The sequence below is a fragment of the Pseudopodoces humilis genome, chromosome 2 (assembly GCF_049639895.1).
Source record: "Pseudopodoces humilis isolate 2021_Gansu_Grassland_sample_001 chromosome 2, ASM4963989v1, whole genome shotgun sequence".
Classification (NCBI taxonomy): domain Eukaryota; kingdom Metazoa; phylum Chordata; class Aves; order Passeriformes; family Paridae; genus Pseudopodoces; species Pseudopodoces humilis.
The window spans coordinates 104904125-104923624 of record NC_142201.1 but is presented as its reverse complement, the minus strand read 5'-3'; the positions used below and the strand labels follow the sequence as shown (position 1 = coordinate 104923624).

The window sequence follows — 19500 nt, the reverse complement described above, 5'->3', positions numbered from 1 at the left end:
CAACCTCTTGCCAGCCCATGCCTACTACACTCTCTGCTTAGAGGTACAAATCATAAATTTTTCAGGAGACAGGATTTTTTTTTTTTAATGATTTACTTTCAACAGATGAAAAACCCTCAAACACGATAAAAGAACCTTTTCTTCTGAAAAACTAGTTTGCAGTGAATCTGTTTCCTCCAGAACATATAAGCATAATGTGAGACCTCCTTGTAGATACCTTTGTCATTTTAGGTTCCAGAAACAGAGCAGTAACATGTTTTGATATCTAATATTTCTCTGATTAATAACTAAAAACTGCAACTACAGTCAGCTTTCTAATTGAACTAGAATCAAAGCTTCCTTACCATGAAGGAAAACAAATCAAATATATATGGGAAAATATAAGGAAAAGTTTAAGGTTGACACTACAGTGGTACTCACATGGAGACTAACATTTGCCAGTGCCTGCACTCTGTGTGACTATCATAACACAGCCTTTCTGCACCACACCTCTGTGTGCACTTGGGGAAGAAGAGTGAAAAATCCTCTTGACTTTTGCTAACTAAGCATCCTTGCATCATCTCATGTTCATTTCTAGAAGACTGTGGCTAGAAAAATAATTTAACTCCATTCCTTCACAGTTCTGGCATATTTGTTAACTATTTTACAGGTATTTTTTTTTTTTTTTTCCTTTCGTGTTTTTTCCCATTCAGTGAAAAAAACTCAAGCTATGATTTTGGGTCACCTTTCAGAGCTAAAAATACCCCAAATATTTATCTTACAGTGTAAGTGAAACATGCTTAAAATCCAACAGTTCTGTCATCAGCCAGTTTTGCACACCTGAGGACATGCCCCACCTCAGCTGTTTCAGGTACAGCACTTTTCTTCCACACACATTTCTCTACCCAAGATCTTAGGGATACACACAAACTCTCTTTGTTTTCTCCCACTCTTAATGTCATAGCTAAAGTTTGGTCATTAGCCACAATGCTATGCAACTATATGAAATAAAATATATTGTACCTTTTTAAATACATGAGAAGGTGGCTTGTTAGTGTTAGCTAGTTGTAGAGATCAAGGCAGGACTTCAAAAACTATGTTGCTGCATTTATTGCAAAACAAAGCCTAATAAATTTAATTTAGGCCAAAAGCAGCAGTGATCTTGAGTAAAATGACACAGGTCTAGTGTAACAGTCAACTGTAACTAGCTCGGCTAAAGAGAGATTTCCACTTCTTGGCACAGTAACAAATCCTCAAGCAGAGAGGGGCTATAGGGGTGAGATTTTTTTCCTCTGTAAGTAACTTAATGAATGAAGTACTAATTAACATTATGGCATTGATAAATGGAGAGAGAGATTAGGGATGTACTCGATATTCAGGCCTTCCCAGATGGACCGTCAAAGCCACATTAATTCCTATCTCATTGGAGCATCTGCTTCTCCCATAATCCATTGCCCCTTGGTACAAACAACACAAACTGTTGTGACTCAATTCGATTTATATCAATCTAATTTCTTTTAATCCAATTTGTATTCCAATCTACTACCTTCTAATCACTTAAATCTTCAGCCTCCATCTGGTAAATTTTCTCTCAAAATTAACCGAGCAGATGCCTCTGCAATTGTCTTCCACAGTCAGGCTAATCATGCCCTGGCAGTGGCCTACAGAGCTCCCTGAATAGGTACGTGACTTACAGCATTGCCCTTCTTATTACAAGCATGGCGATGCAGGAAGGCCATTTTGTCTGTCATTAATTGGTTAATTTGCATAACACTGCCAGGGTAAGATGCCTGGGAAACAAAAGCCGAGAGTGGAAAGCTTCAAGAAGGCAGCATGACATGCTCCTCATTAGTCACATGGCCATTACACTTTGAACCATCTATTGTTTGAGGTAACAAACCCCAAACTGCATTACAGCTAAATATATAACAAACATCTACACATGATACTGGACTGCATGAGTTTTGGCACTGCTGCCATTGAATACGCAGAGAACACACGGGCTGTCCAAACAAAATTCCAAGAAAAACGCAGGATGCTGAGAAAATTAGAAAGCACTTTGTTTTTGCCAAAACTTCCAATACTTTCTCAAGTAAATTAACTTTCATGATGCTACAACTACACATGTAAACAAAGCCAAACCTGCTGACTACAAAAAACTTCCCAGGACAGTATGGGCCACAGGTTAACCAATGCATCATAAGCAGGAGGAGTCAAAGGATGAAGCTAACCTTCTAAGCCAAGGATAGGTAAAATTCTGAGCTCTAAGCAAAATGCAGAAAGAGAAGTGCCACTGTTTTAAAACTGGGTGCCTAACTAAGAGCACAATGTTGATCTTTCCCCTGGATCAATGCTATGACACCTCCAAAAAGTTGATAGCATGTTCAGCAAAAGGTGGATTTCATCATTCAGGTGTTCACATAATCATGGACTGCCAAAGTCAGGAAGTTTTTTCAAGTCTGTTATTCAGAATCCTGGGAGAACAGAAAGGAAAACATTCCATGTGTCACTTGTGTTCCCCCAAGCAATGTTAAGGAAGAGAAATAATGAAAACACAACAGGCAATAAATATTGAGAGAAGCATAAGAGAGAACAAGCTGGGCCATTGGAGGAGGAACAGGAGTAGTTTCTATCATATATAAGCAGGACCAAAAGGAGAAAAGAAAACTTTCACTTGGTACTCAGTCCCTTGCATTATGAGCTACATTCTTGTTGGCCCACAACCACTTACACAACCACTAACAGTCTTCAAATTCTGAGAGGCATAACAGCCTTTTGCCATTACAGATTATACGTGAAATCTGTTGCTTCCCATATTTAAGAGCAATATAAATCAGACTAACATGGAAGGATCAGCCTGCAATCCTCACCTTAAAAAATAATAAAAACCCAAACTTGTGTCATGCAAATTTTCAGTAGCTGAAAAGTGAGCTTACCAGAACGATTTGCCTGGAGCTCACTACTGCTTCCTCCCTCCTCTCAATCTTTCACATCTACACCTGAATAAGAGGTTTTACTTACCAGCTAATAAGTACCTAGTAAATTTTTTATAATCTAGGGATAGCAAACAGTATAAATACAGTGGATCCAAGCCACAGGATGCTGAAGAAGGAAAGAGAGGGTGTGCTTGGTTAAGGAGGGGGTGGAGTGGGCAGTGTTTCTTCCCCTCCCACAAGCTGTCAAGTCCTTCTGTGCACACCCCCTCCCTCGTCCCTGCTAAAAACCTTCCTCTCTCTGCCTGCCATGACAGGTGGTCCAGATTTTCACTTAGAAAATCTGGCCACCCTATGTTTGCAACACCTCCCCGCTTAGTATCATCTGTGAATTTAATTAGCATGCAGTTTACCCACTCGTTCAGATTATTAACGAAGACGTTAAACAAGACACAATCCAAATAAAAAGATCCCTGTGGCAAACCAGTTGATGCCTTTCTTTACATCAGTTTTTTGCTATCTATTGTAGCCCTTTATTTACAGATGTCAACCAATTATTGCTCTACATGATAGCATGTACCAAGCAAATTTGCCTTTTGTTTTCCCACCTCACAGGCTGTGATACACTATATATAGTAGAATTATACATAATAATTCCTATTTCCCAAATCCTGTGTCTCATCTACTACCCATATTATTTCATCACACTAAGATATGTAGCCTCTTGCTTCTCCTGGATCATCTGCTACTCCTCAGCCTTGTGCAAAGAATCAGTGCTATATGATGGTCAGGAAAAATCACACCATTTGTGATAATTTCTAGTGTCAATCTAAAACCAGTCCATGGATATCTTGGCAGAGGGGGACAATCATTAGAAAAAGTAAGATTGTTAAATACATTGAATCTCTCCCAGTTTTATAAACTGTATTTGAAATGAAAGTTTTGCTGCAGTAGGAACTATTTAAGGAATATGCAAAGCAAAAATAAAATTAATTATTATTTATGAAAAGGAATGCAAGAGTACTACTCTAAATCAGTAGCTTCAATAAGGGCATTATTACAATTTTAATCATCAGATAAGCAAAACTACAGTGTGGTATCTGGGTAATGATATTTAGGTTTTGAAATTAAAATAAATGCAATGGCATTTCACACATAAAGCAAATCACATTTGGGAAAAAGACAAGAATTGCAAAGAGAGCCCTCCATACAACTAAAGACTTACAAGTTGAGAAAATTTCATAGAACAAAACACTGGATTTACACACTTAAATAAATAAATATTACATACATACAGCTTTGGTCATAAACCAAACCCACTTATAACTTAAAACATTAAGCAGAGTCCTCCTTTCCTTGGCAAAGTACTGTGATACAAGAAACAAATGAACACCCAAAGCCAAATGCAAATTCTCTCTAAACCAGGTGGCCACACACACCACAGTCACAAAATCTCCCTCTGAGCTTATCTATGGAGTACTTGTTTTTCTTACAGACCTTGCTGCCTGGAGGAGTTGTGGATGCCCCATCCATGGAAGAGCTCAAATCCAAGTTGGATGGACTTCTGAGCAACCTGGTTTGATAGAAAGTGGCCTTGTCCATGGCAGGGATGTTGGAACTGGATGACCTTTAGTGTCCCTTCCCACCCAGCCATTCTATGATTCTTCTTCCAACCCAAAACATTCTACAATTATTTTCTGTTGAGTAATCACAAAAAATTTGCCTCAAAGCAGTTCCAGTAAACTTAATTAAAACATTAGAGCGTCCCATGCACGTTACAAAGGACAAACAGGAGAGCTCTGGCCCTTACATTGTGACTTCCAACTGTCAGCATAAAGCAAGATATTCTGATCTTCTCAGGTAATACCACATTGGAAGTGGAGAAAATTATTCAAGAAGCACAACAGGTTTCCAAAGCTATCTTGTGACAGAATGTACATAGCCTAAGCAGAGACAAAAATAAATTCACAAGTCTATAAATTCAGTTTTTGCTGAACTAAAAATGAAACTCTCAAGCAGAGGCCTGCAGCCTCCTCTTACTGACCAGCAGCACTCCTTGGCAACTCCTAAACAAAACACTCCATAGCCACTGTGCTTTTACAAACTCATGGACAAGAACATAATTTACTTTAAAGACATATTTCAAGCAATAGTGGTGAAGAGTAGTAATAATTAGTAGTAAATAGAAACCTAGCAGAAGGGAGACTACATAACACTGTGAAAATGCTTAGAAAAATACTAAAACAGTACGTTTTGCATGCTAATGTAATTCTCGAGTCAGATTGCTCACAGATATAAACTTAATACCCATGTCTGCAGAAGAACCTAATTTTACATAGCCTATCTCGAGAGACCTAATGCACTGTATAATGAGTGAAGCACAAGGAGAAAATGTTTTTTTTTTCATATTTCTTAAACAATGCAAACTGACACATCTTCACAACTCAGGTGTGTATGCATGTTTCAGTTTACAAATAAATCATATGTAACTTCCTCTGAGTGGAAGTTATCACACCTTTACGCACATCATGGTTTACCGTAAACAGGAAAAGCCCCAGACACTGATGACCTATGGCTGTAGTGTGAAAATCTTCCACTCTCCAGAAAAGACACCACTACACACTAAGCCAGCTCAACCTGAAGATATCGCAGATATTCACAAAAAAGAAAAGGGCCACTGTGGCTAACCATTAACAGGAGTCAAAGAACATACAAAGCACCAGTGCCACATCTGCTGCCTCTTCCACACCAAAGAAACAGTTGGTGCTAATGCACGATTAGGAGCTGAGAGGAATGCAACAAAAGTGTGTGCAGGTGGCAGAGGTCACTGAGGGACAGTATAAAGGAAAGAGAGGGTCAAGTTATTATCTGGAATGCATCCACAGGGCACAGCCATCTTTTAAATCAGTTTTTATAATAGCTATCCCTGTATTGATTTACTAATATCTTTATGCTACGGATTTACTGAGCGCGCCATGAAGAACTACATCAAAGAATGAGTTGTGAAACCAGGATTTCTTTTCCTTACACAAAGCAAGGAGAATATGTCCTACCTTGAAAGCCTCCATTCAATCTATTTTTAACATTTTATTAGCCTTGTTTCCGATGAAAAGGCAAAAATCAGTCATCCAAACATCATCTTTTGGTAAAATAACGCAAACACCACAAAAACTAAATTTGACTTTTGAATCAAAGTGGCTGATACGCCTCTATACATATGTGATAAATAAAATATTGGGTCTTTTACCTTCAAGCTTTTATTGTTATATACATAAAGGTGAAATGGAATGGGGGGAGAACATCCACTTAGAAATACGGTTACATCACACTGAGGAATACAACACTTTGGAGTATCAGACCTATAAAGTCAAGTTTTCAAGAGTAAGTAGGCACTGTAAATTATACAGACACAGCAGATGAAATACTTATAGACAGTCTTGTAAAAATACAGATAAAACCAGCTTAAGGTTAAGCCTTTACTTAAAGGAAGGCAAGAGCAGGCTGACATTGGCAATAGGGAAGCATTCCCAAGGCAAGCCTCTTGGGAACTGAAAATGCAGTTGAAAAAAAACCTGTTCCTGGTGTATCAGTAATTTCCACTGACTGCTTGTTTCACCACTTGTCTCCCTCCTCCAGAATGAGAGGAATAAGAGCCATAGTTCAAAGAGGCAGAAAGAAACAATAAGGGTCATTTTGGGCCCTAAGGTCAGGCTTTGTGTTTCAGGGTAGGGGAACCCAAAGCAAAACAGTTACAACTTCCCAGTGACCCTGGAAAGGAAGTTACTTAATATTCATGTTGACAGAAAAGAAGAAAGGATTAATCATGTGGAATTAGCATTTTCATTGAGGAGCTTGGTTGGGTCTTACATTCTACTTTAAGAGAAAGACAACGGCTTCACACCAGCATTTTACATCCCTCATTTATCGAAACAGTGCAGCTTGCTCCTGTGATGAATAATGAAAGACTTCTTTATTTTTACCTCAGATTAATCATGCAGCCACCTCCATCTTTCCGTGCTTGAATGTGTGTTCTGAACATTTTATAAAATTTTATTAATTTTTTATTCATGTGGAGTAAAGAAAACTGTTTAATTAGATTTCAATTCTGTTGGGAAAAAAATGGTCTCAATTGAAAGGGCATCACCTAAATATTTTCATCTCACAGCTTTCAAGTGCCACTATGTACTATCATTTCTCAAATTGTGCCACATCTGTTCTAATTTCAAGCCATCTCTTATATTACACAAATAAATGATTAAAAAAAAAAATCATCCCTCTACAGTTACCTAACACAGAGAAAAATATTGTAACAATTAAATGAAACAAGTTCAACATGTAGACTTTATAATTACTATTACAAAGTGAAAATACAAAACATTGTACAAGTAATATAATAATCTCTCAAAATAATCAGGCCAAGGCATAACAATGCTTTGCAAAACTCTTCCTGTTTATTCATGACCTTTCTACAATCTCCATCTCTCTCAAAATATATCAATTATATAACAAATCAAAGTATAGCAATCATTACAGCACAACACAACTTTACTCTCAGTATTAAAAGCCTTAAACATTGGCCCTGAAATAATGTTTCAAAATACAGTGGATTTTTGGGCACGTTACCAACCGAGGATGAAATCAGCATGTTTTCTTTTAGTATCAAGCATCTTGATCCATCACCTGCAGACTGATCTCTAGCTTTATTCAGCTGACTTTAAAATTACTTAAGTGGCAGGTACTTTCCATTGTTGTACCAGAAAGAAGGTTTTGCACTGGATGTAACATCATGCACATAACGCCAGCACATCACATCCAGTTACTCTTCTCAAAGATTTGTAATCACTACAGCTCTACATTTTAACATTTAACTAAGCACTTTCTTATTGTGTTACCTCCCATTTTAAATTCCAAGGTTTAGTTAAATTACTTGCAATGTTACATCATTATTTTTGTAAGATATAGACACATTTAAAATTTTATCCCTCATCTAAATTATTTTGACCAAAAAAAGAATGAAATGTGTAAAAAAATGAGTAGAAACCTTTCAAAATAGCAACAGTCCTCCTGATTATTTTTATGTCTCCTCTGGCATATTCTCTTTCAGTTGCTTATAAAACTTCTTCCAAGTTCTCACTAATCTCTTGTCATCACTTTTGAGTTGTCTGTACTTTGATGACATAGTTTTAAATCATGAGACCGAGAACTGTACATGCCAGAAAGCTAAATACCTCCCCCCACATCTGCAGAAAGCTGGCACAAACTTTCCATCCCACTGAAGTTTCAGCTTCACTCTGTTCTCTTGCAAAGTTGATGTAATAGCTTGTGATTCCCAAAAATGCTCTTCTAAGCCACATCACTGATCTCCCATGTTGATCCTTGTTACATATGTTTTGACTTTTCATTTTTTTTTTTTTATTGCAACCCATTTTTTTCCCTTAACTACATTACAAACTTCCTGAAGTCCATTTTGTATTGATTCCCTCTCTTCAGATCTGAGCGCCCAAATGAAAATTTTCTGCTTAACATTATATTTACCAAGAATATTGTGATCTGGACTAAATTCACACATATCTACCATTAGTCTTTGCTTTTTCCTGATGCTGCTCCCTAAAGGAAAGGGTATTATCACAGTTTGCAGAATGTGCTCTTTCAAATCAAAACTGATAACTGATGACTTCCAAAGGCTATATTAAAATGTAATAAAATAATTAAAATTGTGCCTCAAAATTGAACATGTGTTTCTCTTCCTAACAAAAAACAAGGCAGCATGTATTTACTAAGTGACATGAACTGGATCTTCACTCTTCTGCTGTTATACAAAGTGTAACTTCCTTGACCATTGCATATATCATTTTCCTTTAAAGTTCTCCCCTGGAAGTATTTTCAGACTTAAACTGGCATTAGATACTATTTTCATTGATTTTACTGGTGTTTGAGTAAGCTGGACACTTTCTCACAGAAATAGTGTTGAAACAGAATAGCACCAAATGTTGATGTTTGTGGCACAGCACCATACACACAGATTTGCTATCCTATGGATCAAAGAAACAAGAAATTCTGTCACTTTGAGACAGGATATCATATATTAGGAAAACTAAACACAGTGGGAGTTCCAAAACAGTGTTCTATATTTCTGTCACCTCTTTGTTCTCCCTGTGGATGACAACACATTTATTTGCTCGGATTCTATGCCCATAAATTCTTTCCAAACCATATTCATTTTGTCAGGGTACAAATACCACTCCAGCACCTATGTGTGCTTCTGAACACAAGGTACAAGTTCAGCTCCAGATATCATCATTATGATATCTGGCAGATATTTCACTCACCTCGATTTTACTATTTTTAAAATGCAGATGTGGCCACAACTCCTTTGTGAGGCATTCTGAGATCCACTGATGGAAATCACATGGAACAAATAGCATTGTCAACTTACCAAGGTGACTTCCTGACCTGTGCCCTGCACGCACAGATGGCTTACAATAGTGTGTGACCAATGTCACTGTCCTCCTGCCAGTAAACAGTCATAGGCAAAATACACCTGCAACTTCTTGATCTGCTGTGCTTGAGTTTTACCCTCTGTCCTCCTGAAATGCCAGGGAGCATTCCAGGTTTCTAGGGCCACAGAGGGACAATTTTGGTCTGTCAGGCTGATTTCTCTAACTTTACTTTTGCCATAAAACAAAATTGTTTCATAGTTTCAAACTAATTTTACACATATTACATGGAAATTCCCAGAGTACTAGTTTTTAATACTATAATATCTTAACCAATTAGTATCTCTGGAGATGCACAAAAAGCCCATTGAACAACTATATCTATTCACTATTTTTTTACATTATATATGCACATATATAGAGAGAAACAAAAATTCATTGCTGGATAAGCAAGGTTTTTTTTCCTAAAATGCCATGAGAAAAACAACTTATCTGCTTTAAAGTGTTAATACATGATAAGTCTGGAAGAATATTGACAATATTGATGCAGCAGATGTAAGCTGATTGAGAAATTAAGGTCCATGATGTTTCAGAGCAGGGTTTATACCAAAAAATAAACCTGGAATTTCTGACTGGAATTCAGTCAGGATCTGCATGTTGCATTTCCCCAATCTAGAGGGATAATGCCCCAATTTTTATCACACAGAATAAGCAAAATGACGACAGTATCAACAGTTATTTTATTTACTGATATTTACTCCGGAAATAATTGCTTGTTTCTTACACTTGAATAAATTTATCGGCTTTATAACTTCCTTCAATAGGAATGGATTACCAAGCAGTAGCACTTCTCTTTGCATTGTATGCTGGTGAAAAACTAACAACCTCTCTGAGAAGCTTTCCACACTTTGTCAGAGAAGGCCAAACTTCAGACAAGCTCAGACTTTGCTATATGTTGCAAACACAAGCACACTGCCTCCCACCACAACATCTCAACTTGTAGGAGGCACTAGAAAGATCAGGAGAACTTTCCCTGTTGAAGGACTTAAGGGGACTCTGTAATTTATATTTGCTTACAGGACTGCACACTTGTGTTCCTGTCACTTTTATTAAAACAGTCAAATGTTGCTTTGCTGCCTGCATTCTGCATCTCAAACAAAACAAAAAAAGCTATCTAATTATTTAAAATTAAAAAGTTGATTAAAAAGCAACAAATAGAATCTGCTACTTATTAGAATAGAATTTATATATTCTATACATTTATATAGAATTTATATATAGTCTATCATTTTATATATTCTATTTCTATAGAATAGAACAGAATTTGCATATCTGTGAGATGAGCTCTCAAAGACAAATAAAGCCTGGTAAACACTAAGCAATGAAAGACTGCTGTCCTAAACAGTGCTTCCTCCAGAACTCCTCCTCATAGCAGAGTGCAAGTCCTAGCACCATCCCCCGGACACTCAGCAGCTGTAACCCATATCTGTGTACTTTGTAGTCTGCTTTCATCCCTTCTTTTAAAACTTCCATGTTATTCTACCTCACCCCATAGAAGTTTAAGACTAGCACTGCTCAACTGTTGAAACCCTCCTTAATAGCAAAATGAAGATAATAATTTAAAGATAATGTTACAGCCAACAGAAGGGTGGATACAAGCTGAAATGCATTTTTAGGTAGGATGCAGTTTTTCCCCAAAACTCAAGACTGGATTTTTGTCAAAATTAATCATCACCAATTCTTACCCTAGATAATAAAGGTAATGAATAAAGGTTCACACCAAGAATCATATCACAACCTTCATTTAACACAGAATGGTCTCACACAGCACCCTCTCCCCCCACTGCCCATCTGTGCTCCTCAGCAGCTCTGCAGCTCCCAAGGCTATTCCCCCACATCAGTATTTTGCTTTGAAGCTTGTTCAGTTGGTGAGTTATTCTCACTCAAAAAACTCAGAGTGATTTTTCTAACTTTGATAAAAATGACTCACTTCCTTAAGAGATTTTGTGCATCCGAGATGAGACCTTATTAGCAGGCACAAGAGGTATGTAAAGCCTTTCCCAGAGCCCACTCCATTAGTACTAATCAATACTAATTTAAAATTGCATAAAGGCAGCTTTTCAACTAGAAATTATTTCATTCTTTCTCCCCCCTGCCCCCCAACAAAAAAACCCACCGCTTTCATTATGTTTGACATACCAGGACACTGGGTCTCTGTCCAAAAGTAATTTACAGATTATCTTCATAACCAGAATAGCATAACAAGTAGAGATTATATTATCCAGAACAGCTTGGTGAACCTTGCCTTTCGCTTCTTACCTTGAAAGCATGTGAATATATCTAAGCATGAGGAATAAACTGCTTTTAAGAATCAACACACCAGGACTAGAAGAATGTAATTGCTGTAATGATCAAGTGGGAACAACTGAGATGGCTCAGGGTGAGTTTCAACCACTTTCCCTGTCCATTTGCCTCGAGGAACTTCAGCTGCTGCTGCACCTACAAGATCAATGCTGCTAATTGTGAGGAAAATTATTCAGGACAGCACAGAGCCTCCTATTAATGATGCCTGCCAGTAGAAAGTCAGTTTATCAGCTATGCTAAAGGTTAACATCAATATCAAATGCAACAACCTCAAATGATTGTATCACTGACTTTTAAGAGAAAATCACTATGGTGGTGCAATAAACTTCAGAATTGGCTGCACTTCAAAACCATTTTGGTTCCCTCATCATCAGGTGACCTGCTTATATTTGTTGGTTAATATTACTTCATTTGACTGTAGCAAGAACAAATACATGCCTCTAGTGATTCTTTAAATTCTGTCAGTATTCTTTAATGATGGGGCAAAAGAATTGATGCAGGGACAGATATAAGCTCATAATACAGGAAAGGGTATGCTGGAACACCTCTGTTACTTCTAATCAGAAAAACCTCAGAAAGCAAAGAGCAAATAAGTGTTGGGTTAAAAAAACCCAAACCATTGGCTATGTTCACAGAAGTTAACCACAAAAACAGCACTTCAGGAAGTCAATAAGCCACAAACACTTAGAAGCTGGGAAGACTCAAAGTGCTTGTCCCACTTTTTTAATTTCCAAAATGCACTGTTTATCTACAATGAGACAAAAAACAAGGGTCTTTTATGGTGTGACCCATGCCACACACTAATGATTTTGAAAAAAAATTAATCATATATAGTAATGGTTGAGAACTTTCATTAAGTTGCACTAATAACAATAATCTACAAAACACAAAATCTATAATAATAATCTATAAAATAACCAACATACAATGTATATGGGAATAAGCATAAGATCAGTACTAACAACTTACAATAACTTACAAGACTAATAACTTACAGAGTAATTTAAAATACCAGAAAACTTGAACAAACTTCTTTTTGAACACCACACTCTTAATAACTTACACAGCTTTACAGAACATACCCTGGTTTCCCAGAGCCATAGCTTTACCCTTCCTTAATTAAAAAGTGCTTCTTAAATGACTCTCCATTTTTATACTGAATTTCCTTAAAACAGAATTCCTTGTTACATACAACATTTTTATATTTTCCTGCAAGTAAAATAGAACACATATATCACAACAGCTCATTTGATAATTACAATTATATACTTGCATGAGCATAAACATATATTAAAACAAGTAACAAAGTGTATTTTGAAGAGCACAAAAAGTTATCTCATGCTGTCTTGGACAAAATCTGGTTTAAAATATCTTAGAGTCTGCTTCAACCCTTTGCAGCAAAGATGCATGTGAAATAAAGCTCTAGGAGGGCTGTCTCAGTACAGACCCTGCAGCTGATATGGTAAAAAAAAAAGGCAGGAATCAGGGGCAAAAAGGCACACTGCTTAACTTCTTGATACCTGCTTAATCTCAGCCTACAAATTTAGTGTGCTGTGACAAGATCACAAATCCTCCAGGAAAAAAACATATAATTTAATGAAGAGGGCTACCCAACCATGTGCACCTCCTGCCCTTCCCAAATAATAATGACACAACTCTGCATTCAGAGACAGACTGACCATGAAAACAGTTGTCCCCACATCTTCCTATATTTCAGTGGAGAATCTTCTTGCTCCTGCTTGGGCTTTGATTTCTTGTTCCCTTTTTAAACCCTGATCATGCTCACCTGGCCTCCAGCTACAAAGCTAACAGGTTGTTCACAGACTAGAAGCAAAACAGGTGTATTCAATTAAAGTTTTTTTTTTTTTCTGCAAGCTAATCCCAGAGAAGATGAAAATAACCTGCATCAGCCTTTGAAAATGAATTATATACTGGCTCGAGTAGTGGGATCTAGTCCTAAGCATATGAAAATTAAGTACCAGAAGAACAAAAACTGCACAGGTTGCCATCACAGCCTGCAGTTTGACTGCCGTGTCTCTGTGTCCATAGACTGTACCTTACTGACTGCCAGCTACTGTGAAACTACTACAAAAGCATGGACACACCACAGGAGAGTAAGATCCAATTACATTTATACAATAAACGAAATTTATAAGTAGAATGAAAGAAAAAAAAGTATTTAGAACAACTAGATAGAATAATTTCTGGATCAGAAACTCACTTTCCTTTCCTCTGTGTGTCTAAGTGCAATGTCTTCATTAGTAAATCCTCTGTGTAAGGTTAATCCCTTTCAGCTACTTAAGGCTTAGAACAGCTCACATCTCCCATTCCTGCCAGTAAGTTCCACACATGATACAGCAAAAGAATTAGATGTTTATTCTGTTAAAACTGCACACCTAAAGAATTTTACCACAAACTTCTATCCATCTCCTAACCTTAGAAATCACAGTACTAAGCAGCATGAATATTATGATAAGACAGTTAATTCCATGTTTTGGAGGGGATTTTGATAACTGGAGAAGTGTTTTTGTTTTCTTTTTTCTTCCCACTCCTTTCTTCCCCTCCTGTTCACCCAGACACCAGTCTTTGAAACAAAAGGTGAACACTTTGAAATATGTGTTAAATTTGACCAAATATGTAGCCCAAACTTTACTGATTTATGACATGTATTCTAACTTGTAGATAATCCTGCTATGAGGTGATTTCTCTGATTCCTTTACAATTGTATGTCTCTATATTTTATAAACCTTAACCAAATAGTAGTAGGTGAAGTAATTTTCAAATTCTTCATATAGACATCTGACAAGCTAGAAATATTTTGCAAATACTTTTTCAAAATCTTTTTTTTTTTCCATTTTAATATACGAAAAAAAGAGATTTGTGTTCTCCTTTCAAACAGGAACATAAGCAAATCCGCACTAGAAAAATGCTGTAATCTTCCCTTACTTTTAGAAAATTGTTCCCTCACTAGCTCAGAGATGTATATAAATACATGCAGTTTGACAACATTCCATTTTGAAGTTTCTTCTCCTCCTGAAAACACAAAACAACAAGCAGAACTTAGTGCATACCAATTGTCTTTCTGGAAGCTTTTCCCCAATTCCTGTACTACATAAATATATTTTACAAACCTTTTCTCATCTAAATCTAAAGATTTTGGGAAAACATGTCCTCCAGGTATGCAAGGACAACACTGACACCTGGAACACTGCCTTGGATGACACTATACAGAATAATGGTCAAAATGTGGATGCAGCTTCCTTCACTGCCTCCCAACACTTTCCATCCCACTTCGGGTTAAAAAGGAGGCACTGAGTAAAAGGTGTGTATTTGATCCTTCACTCCTCCAGATCATCTGACAGCTGTGAAGACAGAGTGAAGTACAGGACTCTGTGACTCCAAAGGTTCAGCCCAGAAGATACCAGAGCAAGAGCAGGAAAACAAAAACTCTTCAGCCAAGAGCAGTATGATACAAATTGCTTTTCCCTTGGAGGAAGAATCACAGGATCATTTGGGTTGAAAAATACTTTTTAGATTATTGAGTCCAATAACAAACCTAACACTGTAAAGTTAACATTACACCATGTCCCTGAATTCCACATCTACACATAACAGATTCATAGATTGGTTTGGATTTGAAGGAAGCTTAAACACCATTATGTTCCAACCCTCTTGTCATGGACAGAGACACTTTCCACCAGTCCAGGTTGCTCAGAACCCCACCCAGCCTGGCCTTGAACACTTCCAAGGATGGGGCACCCACAGCTTCTCTGGAAAACCTGTGCCAGTGCCTCACTAATAATAGAAAAGAGGATGAAATGCAATTCCTACAGAACCTCCAAGAAAAATAGGGAAGGAAAGCCACAGGCTTTCCTTCTCTGAAGTTCAACCTAGTCCTTAGAAAATAATAATGCATTCCACATTAATTTATCTTCCTCTCCACATGCCCATCTTTCATAAAGTTCAATACTATAATTGAAGGCTATCTGTTAAGAGCAAATGGTAAGTTAAGCAATTTTAACATCTCTGAGCATCTGGATTCCTACCAGATGTAAGAAAATAAGGTCCAGTCTGCTACTGATTTACTTTTTTTGCACCATAAGGTTTTTTTCTTACTTTATTTAAAAGAACAGCTATAGCAGTTAAAACATTTCTGACAAATCTGTCATCTATGGATTATTAAGAGAGGCAGGAGCAGATTTCCTTCACAGACCGAACAACGACATTTACCCTGACCTACAGGGAACACCTTCCTATGCAATAAGAAATAGTCCACTCTCAATGACAACTCAGTCCTAAGAGAATGCCAATTATACCAAGTTTACACAAACAGATGTACAGCAATTTTGTAATACGGACTACTTTACACCAGGGACAAAGCTAAAACCATTTATCTCAATTAACTTAGGATCTAAGGATTAATTTAAGCTGTTGCCTTAAAGGTGAAAGGCCACCACTTGATCAAAATATCCACCCATACCTCTTACTTACAATAAATATAAATCTCAGTCCTTCATTTTTAAAATTATATCTTTCAAATTACATTTTTACCATCAAAACTTTATGCCTTCTGTCTTGTACAAAATAAAAAGGTTAGTGCCATTTTTTAGGTGGCTGAATTACAACAGTCCTATTATGGTTTGAAAAGATGGCCAATTGCCCTAAAATAACAAAACCTAATCAATAGGAGGCATGACGATAATTGAAATTCCTCAAATTAGGAGATCACTTCTAGCTTACAAATAACACTAATAAGTGGCATCAGATTTCCACTCACCCAAGAGCTGTTTGAATTGAAAAGCATTTTGAAACACACATGAAATAGTAAATGAAGGAACACAGATCAGTGAGTGAAAGAATTAATTCCTCAAAAGAATATTCCCACAGACAAGAGCTGTCCATAATATAAAGGTTCATAAATCCACCTAAATTTATGAACTGGCATTCCTGCTGTTTCCACCCTACCCATGTGTCATTCAGGCAAACCCTGTGCGGGAACATCACATATCACACTCTGACTTCTCTCAGTTTAGAGCCCACAACATTCCTCATGGTTTTGGCCAAGATCTGCTAATCAAGAAGACTGCAAAAGGAGACAGTCTGGCATATCCTGTGTCACACAGCCACTGTGAACTCCCTCCACTGCAGAAATGGACAACTGCCTCCTTCACCTATATCATCCTCACACCACAAAAGTGCTGGTGCAGTTCAATCTTTGTGCAAAGTAAATGAATGTGACAAGGTATGGCTAGAGGAGTACTGGCCTATGAAATTCAAGGTATGATATCAATATATAGATTCTGATAAACCAACTTAATTAGAATTACTAGTGTTTTATAATTGGGGATCAGCAATACATGGAGTATATAGAGTTAAGACACCAAGTAGTTACCTGTATCTCTATTTTCAGAGGCCTCTCAATGAACAGAGTGCAAGTGGAGCAAAGATTTAGCTCCTCTTATTTGTTGTTTTAAGTGTTGATCTTGAGATATAACAGTGATCCTTCTTTTAGCATTACGTGAATGTCCAGCTAGTGAACAGGCTATAATTGTGTGCCTAGACATGAGCCGAGTTTTGCTACAACTGTCAAGACTTGTACCCTCCCATATAAAACCAGATAAATATTCAGTGAATTTTAATTTTATACTGTTCAAGTGCGTAGTTTATCTATGATCCAAAGGATTCCTTGCCTTGGTTATGTAACTGCTCTCAGAACTGCAGTTAAGATTTATAAAACAAACTCCATTCCATTCACTGTAAGTTTTTAACAAAATCCATGGTCCATTATTTGTAGGCATGAAAATCTGTCAGTATTTTTTGAAGGGATTTTGAAATCTATTCCCTGTCTGAAGAGATTTTTTTTTTCTCTCTGTGTTTTCACTTGGATCTCTAAACATGAAATTGTATCTTACACTGTAAAATTGGTGTTGTAAATAAATAAATAAATAAATAAAATCTTTCCTTGGAAGGAGAAGTTTTACATAACTAATTTTACCTAGGCTGAGATGAAACTTAACTTTGCAGAGGGATTTTTTTCATTAATCCTTCCCACAGTGTAGTTTGGAGATACTCTCCATTTTCTACAGCAAGGCTAATTCGATTGCTCCCACCACTAGGAAGATTAAAAATAAACATAAATATAGGTTGTAAGGTACACTGTGAATCTCTGCTTATACAAACAAAAGTTAAAGCTCTCTAGCAAAAGCTTCAGCAAGTGTACTTCTCTCCATTTATATAAAAACTTTATTATTATATAACATAGGAATTTCATAAAGTCTCAATATTCTGAATTCTTAATTGTCATCTCACTCACCTCCAAAGTATCTCACCGATGTGGGCAAGAAGTGCCAGATGTCAGGAACACCAAGTCTTAACAATATTTCTCTAAAATTCCAAGTATTTGGTTTATCAGAGACAGCCACAGTGCCAGACAGCTGGGCCTTATCGTCATTGTCCACCTTATTTTAGCAAGGGAAGGATTCTGAAGCACAGGTATCAATTCTCCACCATGAGCAGGAAGGGGAACAAGAGCCAGTGACATCTACATTACATTAGGTAGATATTTCATGAACGCTCAAACACTTTTGTGGACTGATCTATCTTATTTTTGCCATATTTGCTGGCAGTGAGTGAAGCTTCCAAAAATCCTTACAAAGCAAAAGCTCTTCCATTACTGGAAAAGTAAAACAAAACCAGCAAGACCTACTTCTAAGAAGATGTTACTAAAACCACAGCAGTATTCTTGCTGATTTTGATGTATTTGGAAAGGAGCAAAGGAAGATCTTTAAGACAGTGTTTATTTTCCTTTTATGTTTGTTTTACTTTGTTACTTTTTGAAACTGCTACTATGATTTTTATTCTTTTTTTTTCCCTCTTGGTTATGTCTTCTTTCCCTAAAAAACTCACAGAATAAGCACTTTGAAATGTCCTTACAAACCCTCTACAATATTTCTTTCTTGAAGACATGAAAAAAGAAATCTTTAATCATTTGTACTGACAATTTATCTACTTATTTTAAATGGTCAGATGGTATTACCAAACATTTTAATAAGGACATTCATAACTTTCCTCAAAATGATCTAAGTAAATACCCTCCAAGTGATTTTAAGGTCTGATAACAATAGTTGTAGTTGCCATTTAAAGCAAAAATAAATGCAAGTAAAAGTAATAAGCAATATCTATTTATAGCTCTCCAAAAAAGCTGCACCAAGAATACAACATGCAGTAGAATAATATTCTGATTTATTTCTTTGGCTTATAACATCCAGTTAGGTTTTATTTATATCACATGCATATGCAACCAGTTCATACTGATTTATAAAAAAAAGATTAGGAAAGTGAACTGTGATCTGAAAAGTCTTCTGACACAGCATAGAATATTAAAGAATCTATTTTTCTCCAGGTACTCAGTGCACAGGCTGAGAAATTTCTTCACTGAAAGGGTTGATAAACAGTGGAATGGGCTGCTCAGGAAGAGGTGGAATGACTGATCCTAAAAGTGTTCAGGAAATGACTAGAGATGGCACTGAGTGCTATGGTTTAGTTTGCAAGGTGATGATCAGTAAAAGGTTGGACTTACTGACCTTGCAGCTCTTTTCCAACCTTAATGATTCTATTCTCCTTAAATGTCTGGTAACTCCTGTATTCAGGAGAATTACAACTTATAACTAACTATAATAATATAATTATTTACAAGAGTTATAACTCCTCATGCAAATAGTGACAGAATTTATTCCACCCTCATTCCTGTTTTGGGAATAACAAGCAGTCTAGTAAGACACCTGGAC

The 19500-nt window shown here is 36.8% G+C and overlaps 1 protein-coding gene across 6 annotated transcripts in view; it reads right to left on the bottom strand.

Annotated features, from left to right (window-relative positions):
• Positions 1 to 13495, bottom strand: part of ROBO2 (roundabout guidance receptor 2) — a 417898-nt gene extending 404403 nt beyond the window's left edge. For all 6 annotated transcript variants that reach the window (XM_088051137.1, XM_088051139.1, XM_088051141.1 and 3 more), the window contains exon 1: positions 13393 to 13495. The gene's annotated coding sequence lies outside the window, so the exon portion shown is untranslated. The remainder of the gene's footprint in view (positions 1 to 13392) is intronic.
• Positions 13496 to 19500: the final 6005 nt, after the last annotated feature.